Here is a 6938-nt window from a genome sequence, read left to right as displayed (position 1 = left end):
AGCACAGGGCTCATTACAGCAGCTACATAAAGTTAGGAACACATTACGAATGGAACCTTTGCCGTGGCTTTTACCGTAAGGCCTTACTGCGCAGGACTGCCCGATGCTGACATGTGTTTGCTACGTTTAATAATCTTTACTTAATTAGTCCTTGAGCTCATTACAGCCCTCAAAAATCTGATCAGAGCATATATTTGCCTACTTCTGAAACGGCTTTGTAGTCACTATGCCCAGCTAATCGGCAGCCGAGAGGCACCTGCCAGGCTGGAAAGCCTGCAGCTGTTACCCCTGCCTACCTGAGCAGCACCACCGCACTGTCCCCCTCTCGGGATCCGCTCCCCAGCAGGCAGTGCAGCTGCTCCTCACGGCGCGCTCCCGGAGCCGCTCATCGGCCCAACCGCCGGCCGAGACAAGCGCAAGTCTCTCCAGCCTCGCTCCCCAAGGCAAGTGGCGCACCGGCTGCCAAGGTGCTGCAGTCGGGTGCCGGAATGGGAGTTTGCCCAGAGAAAAACTTTACGCAGAGGTTGCAGACGGAGCCGTTACAACTGCTGCGGCGGCAGCTCGGGTCTGCGGAGTGAGCAGGCGGCCCGTGCCCCTTCTCCTGCCCCGGGGCGCTAGGGTGAGTGTGTCCTACTCGACCAAGTAGGCGGCTGACAGCGTCCGGCAAACGGGGAGCAACCCCAGGCTGCCGTGGCCCCCTCCCCTCTCTACCCCGGCCCCGCCGCGGAGCCGTCGCAGCCCCCACAGAGGGGGAGACGGCGCAGGGACCCCTTCCGCTGCTCCCCCTGCCCTCCGCGCCCGCACGCGGCAAGGGGGCGAGGGAGCCCTTGGCGGCCCCGCCAGGGGGCGGGGCGGGGGGGGTCCGGGGCTGCCGCCGCCGCTACCCGCGGCACTGGCGGGGTGGCGGCGGCGGCGGGAGGCTGCGGAGGTAAAGTTGGGGTGGCGACGGCCCTAGGGAGGGCTCAGCTCCTGCAGCACCGCGTCGCGTCCGGCATGAGGGGAGGCGGAGGGGCGAGCGGAACGCGCTGCCACTTGTGCCCTCACGGCCTCGGCTGTGCGCGGCGCCACCCCGCGGCCTGCCCTGCCCGTGTCCCTGCCCGTGTCCGTGTCCGTGCCCGTGCCCGTGTCCACGCGGCGGTCGTTCTGCCCTGGCCCGATACCCGGGGAGGGCGTGGAGCGGCGCGGCTGCGCTCTCAGCGCCGGGTTGCCTGGGCGCCGCGGTGGGGCGCGTCCTGCGGCTCCGCGGAACTCTCGCCGGCGGCGCTGGGTGACTGTTTCCGTATGTACCTTGCTGCTGGCGCTGATTTCGCCGGGGCGCTTCGTTCCTTGTCCTTGCAGACAAAAGCGCACGCGAGACGTCGGCAGGGAGCGATGCGATAGCTCAAAGTCCTGTGTAGGAAGCGCTAAGCTGCTCGGGACCCTGAGAGCCTAGAGCCGGGGCAACATAACCCCCTGTGCTGCTGCTGCCGAGCCGTCGTGTGTACCATTATTAGCATTAACGAGTAGTCATTTTGGCAGGAAAACATACTTAATGTTTGCAGATTTGCTTGAAGCAAGCTGTTGGGTCTTGGCAAGGCTTGTTGTAGAATGGGTTCAGAGTGTGAAAGCAGAATCCAGACGCTAAAGCGCTCGGTCGATTAAATTCCTGCGCTGGGAGGCACGGCACACATTAGGTTCCTGTGGCCGACTACTTGGTTTCCTTGCGTGCTCAAGAGTTAGTGACTTCAGCGGCTGGGTAGGTGACTGGCCGGGAGCGCGGGCGGGGGCGGCGCTTCTGCCGCGCTGGGAGCTGAAATGGGTTCGTAGCTACCGCGGCTTCTTGCCTTGCTGAAGGATTGTTTTCGGACTTGGTGTCAGTGAGCTTAGTGGCTGGAGCGGGGATTACTTCTGGGTGAGTGGGGCTGGCTGAGTGAGGGTCTACAGGATCCCTTCTGCTGACTGCGTGTAAATGATACGTGTTTAACAAAGTGAGGGATCGCCAGTCTGTGCATTGCAGGCTCTGCTATGAATGCTCTTTATGCAGTTCTGGTATTTTGTACTGGTAGGTTTCTCTGTATTTAGAGTGGCAGTTTGGTCATTTGGATTGTAGCAGGATCCTGCTGTGCTGTGTAGTGTTGGCAATTTTTCTTAGGCTGAGACATGCTGGATAGCGTTTTAGTAAGTAATGTGTAACAAAGGGGTTAAATCGTTGACAGTAAATGCAACCTAAATTCAGACTTTGAAGAGACAGAAGGAATAATATAACGAATTTTGAAAGCAGTGTATTTAACGGAGCAATACAAAATATCAATATCCAAGGACTGCTGGATCCAAAGAATGCCCACCAGTGCAGCACAGCAACAGTCCAAAGAGACGAAGTTGCCAGAGGCTGTTCTGCTCTTACTGTTGGAAGAGTTCTCCTGAGGAAGTTTAGCAAACATAGGTTAATTGAAGGAATTGAATAAAGGTGCAGGGGTCTGTGCATATGAAAGAAGCTGATTTAAGGTAAAGTGATGTCAATGCAAATTTAGACCAGTTGTGTCATTGTGGCATAAGTTGCTGTATGGACATCACTTACTTGCTCTTCTGGGTATGTTATTTGAGAACTGTTGCAAGCAAAATGGAAAAAAACACATTGCTCTTAAAATCAGAGAACCCAGAGTTGGTGGGTGGGTTTTTTTTAACCAAGAAGAGTGGGTTTGATTTAAAATGTTGACTGTATCTTTCCTTCATGAAGCAAGCCTTGATTAAGAGCTCAGTGAGTCAACATCTGTCTGCATCTGATTTAGTGATCATAGAAGGTTGATCTTTTTTTTTTTTTTATGTGTGTAATCTTCCAGCAAAATATGCTGTGCTAAGTGAAGGTTTGTGGTGTTTGTCCTTGTATAGTAGTGTCGCAGTGTTAGTAAATGAGAGTGGCTACCAGTATGGGGACTGCCTCAATGTGGCTTGTCATTATTTTATGACTAAGCATGCTTGTGAAGAGTGCAGACGGTCACACTTTGGGGTACTTTGTGTCTTGTCTGATTCTTTTCTGCACTTTCTTGCAGAGCTGAGGGGTCTTGCAGTCTGCTAGTTTAGGATGGTAAAGCATCTCTCATATACCCGAAAATTAGGTTCTCTCCATGAAGGAGTGGCACCACCAAGGACTGCTTAACCATGATGCCTGGTTTGTTTTTCCATGGGTGATTTGTCTGTATCTGTACTAAAAAGTGATTTATTGATACTATCTTGTTTGGGGGGTAATAGGTCTCTAGTGTGGGCAAGATGTACAAGGCTGAATATTCACACGTCTGTGTTTCTGTACAATGAAATTATTTATTCCAGAAAATTCTCAGTTATGAGGTGCCCACAGATGCGTACAATAGGAGTTTGAGCCAGATGCACCTGAAAAGGATCATGTATTTTGACACTTCTGTCTGTATGGCTGTGGTAGGAGAGCTGTGCAGTATAAAAGTCTCTGTTGACTTCTGTGTGTTTACGCGTTTAAAATAAGACTTGCAAGAAGGTTCAACCAGATCAGTGCTAATAATACTTGTGTTTCTTGTGTGAAAGACTCTTTTCAAGATAAAGGTCTGATTCTCCACTACTTTGCGCTCCAGGGTGTGACTCTCCTAGTATGTGTTGGCAGCAACAATTAAAAGGGCTGCCACTTCTTGTGGGATGCAATACAAAGTCTGGCCAGTGGCATTCCAGGAGCTCTTGTGAGCTGTTCCTCGTGTGTGGTGTTCCTCATGATGTTTTAAGTTTCTTCTAACCATTCTCAATTAACAGTTACTTTTGTGCATCACTTTAGGCTTTATTGTGCTCTTTCCTGTTTATTAACCTGTTGTTTCAGGAATATCTTGCAGCACTGAACTTTCTAAGGGACCTACATTGTCTTTCAGGATCATTGTCTCTCTCCTTGTTTATGTATAAGGAAGAGACAGTAGTTACTGAAATTACCTAATGCATCTTAGCTGTTCTTAATTATCATAACGAAGACTATTACAATGCATATTCTAAGTACAAAGTATTTTCAAAGGTTAGACAAAACACTGGGGGAAAAGTTGTGACAAATCTTGCATCTTTGTAGGTTGTGTTCTAATTAAGTATTCAGTATTATAGAAGACAATCTTTGAGACCTGAGCTGCTGCTGAAATGTCAGTTAAATAATATTTCCTTTCTTCAAAGCAGTGTGCAGTATTCTGTGTGCAGTGTTCCAGTTGCTGCAATACTGGGAAATCTTTTAAGAGCTGAAGAGTTCCTTTAACTTTTTATTCTCTGTAATCTATAGCTAATTTGTATTCAAGGTAGATGGGAAAATGCTGAACATGTAGGAAATACAGCTATGAAACCCAAGAATTAGGTCCACTGGGAAAAAGCCAAATGAAAGTGCAGAGAATGTGTAGAATAGACATTTCTCTATAAGGAAGACTTTGTTTTAAGGTGCTAGCAAAAGGAATTTTATTTTCTTAAATAGTTATTTAGGTTTTTGAGGTATATGCTTTGGAGGTTTTGATTTTGTACACCAGCCTAACTTTTCTCTGTTCACCTCTTTCTGACACAGTGAGCTTATTATTTCCAGCCCTAATTACAGCTGTATATATTTTTGTAGCACTTTATAGCTGAGTCTACAGGGCAATGGACCCAACCATAGCCCACATGTAATTTATTACTTTATTTTTCAGCAGCTGTGGCAAGTCTGCCGATCAGAATTAAAGTTATTCAGATATAATTGAAATATGGCAATATTAATGAAATGATGAAATGCACATGAGCTCATTCAGTTTCCCTTTTCACTAGATTTTTTGGGCTAATGTTGTTTTTATAATAAGAGTGCCAGCTGTTGCTGATTAGCATAGCATTTGAGATGGTCTCTATGTAAGCTAAATAGAGAGGATACGATGAAGGAGGAAAAAAACATGCCCGAAACTAGAGAGATGTAGAAGTGGCAGTCTTGGAGGTGTTAAAAAGCTTTACATATAGAGTAGGTTTGGTCCTTCATGTTAGATAAGTGTTGTGGAGGGGATTTCTCTGTTCCTCCCTTAATAGGGGAAGGTGAGAAATTAATTTGAGGTGGTATTAATTTTTTATAAAATTAGTTATTAAAATTAATATTTACAAATCTGTACCACCCCCAACCATTATGTAATCAAGTTCGTTGTGCAAAGTTATGAAAACAGTTGGGATATATTTACAGGGATTGAATTATTAAATGAAAATATCAAATTATCAACAACTATAGACAGAGAGAAAGATTTCTTTAGGCTTAATGCCTCTTAACACCTATACTGTTTGCCCAGCAAGGGCTGAAACTGTGTGTGCTCTTCAGACAGAGGTAGTTTATTTTACAAAGGAATTAAAGCTTGCTTAAATGTGTTGCTCTTAAGTATTAATCATTAATCACCCTCCCGGGATTGTGTCACAGTGTGCCCAGTATTCGGGTCTTGGTGAGGCTGGAATATATCCCAGCTTGCAGGAGAATGATAAGGTGTTCCCAGTCTCTGGTGTAAACAGGATTTCTCTGACCTTCTCTCCTGGTGTGAAGTGGTTTCTGCCTCGGTGCTGCTGCTTCTGGATGCTGTGTCCAGGGATGATCAGCTGGCAGGATTTCCAGGTGCAGGAGAAGGATTTGTCCGTGCAGCTTCTAGCACAGTCATCTCACAGCTAGCAGGCTGTTTGTAGGTTAGCAGACAGTCTGGAAGGTCTGCTGAGTCTGGATCTTTCCAGGCTTACAGGGCAGCTGGCAAGCAGTGTGCCAGGCTGCAGGGAGACTTGAGCTCCGTAGATAAATGCAAGGTAGCAAGGCAGTGTGTACGGCTGCTCTAGGCTTAGGCAGGGGCTCTTGGCTCCCCATATGTATCAAGTGCAGGCGTGCAGGAGCTCTGCTTCCAAAGGGTATGCAGACAGCTTAACTGCACCCTGAGATCAATGCAAGAGGGCTGAGCCTCAGTAATGCTTGCAAGAGAGGGTCTGACTCTGTGCCTAGGCCATGCAAGCAGGTCTGTGCTGCTATATGGATCAGAGAGCTGAGCTTGATCCTCTGAACGCTCTGAACACGTGGTGCTCCTTTGCACTCCTCTTTATAGATTCTGAGCCTAGATTCGTGCCTCACTTTGGCCATCTAAAGTGACCAATCAGGCTGGCAGTAAGCCAAAACCTTACCTTAATAGGCAGTAGCTGTTTGCCTGATCCCTCCCAATAGGGGATCACCTGGGCGGACCCCAGGGGTACACGGGCTGGGTGTGTGTGTGTCACACAACCTGTTTACTGCCATGGGTCCTGGCAGAAAAACATGTCCAGACATGTGGAGGCATAGAGAGGCCTCAGTTTTGGGGCTGCTGCCCCTCCACCACAATAAGCAATGGCAAAACCTTTCCAGGTGATGCATATAACTTCAGACTTGAGTTCAGTCCTGTGCTGATGTGTTTGTGGTGGTACTGGCAGAGGGGCCTCTCTTAGGAGAGGCACCAGCTTCTCTCATGTTCCGAAGGCTGGCAGGTGGAGGGGATGTAAGGCAGAGTACAGCAGGGTGTGCATGCCTCTCCAGGATTGCAGAAAGCTCCCTGAAGAGATGACATTGACACTACCATCATGCAACAGCTCTCATGCTTTCAGAATATTAAAGACACCTGTGTCACTGTTATTAAATGACCAAAGATAATTTACTTTGGATATGTTCATCATTTGCAGAGTTTTGCCCAGGGCATACACAGGCTGGATGGGTGGGCAGAGGCCAGTGGGATGAGATTGAACAAGGCCAAGTGCAGGGTTCTACACTTTGGCCACAACAACCCCAAGCAGCAACACAGGCTGGGGCCAGAGCGGCTGAGAGCAGCCAGGCAGAGAGGGAGCTGGGGGTGCTGGGAGAGAGGAGCTGAAGATGAGCCAGCAGTGCCCAGGTGGGCAGCAGAGCCAATGGCATCCTGGGCTGGCTCAGGAGCAGTGTGGGCAGCAGGACAAGGGAGGTTCTTCTG

General features: G+C 48.6%; 1 protein-coding gene across 4 annotated transcripts in view; it reads left to right on the top strand.

The window, feature by feature from the left end:
- Positions 1-219: 219 nt before the first annotated feature.
- Positions 220-6938, top strand: part of RARB (retinoic acid receptor beta) — a 411132-nt gene continuing 404413 nt past the window's right edge. For 2 of the 4 annotated variants that reach the window (XM_064167090.1, XM_064167089.1), the window contains exon 1: positions 220-619. The gene's annotated coding sequence lies outside the window, so the exon portion shown is untranslated. Of the gene's footprint in view, positions 620-1849; positions 1892-6938 lie in introns of those variants that run through there. The other 2 variants (XM_064167086.1, XM_064167087.1) reach the window with 2 other exon arrangements.

This window comes from Pogoniulus pusillus, chromosome 28 (genome assembly GCF_015220805.1).
Source record: "Pogoniulus pusillus isolate bPogPus1 chromosome 28, bPogPus1.pri, whole genome shotgun sequence".
NCBI lineage: Eukaryota > Metazoa > Chordata > Aves > Piciformes > Lybiidae > Pogoniulus > Pogoniulus pusillus.
Note: the sequence above shows the minus strand (reverse complement) of the source record. Positions and strands in the feature narration are given on the sequence as shown.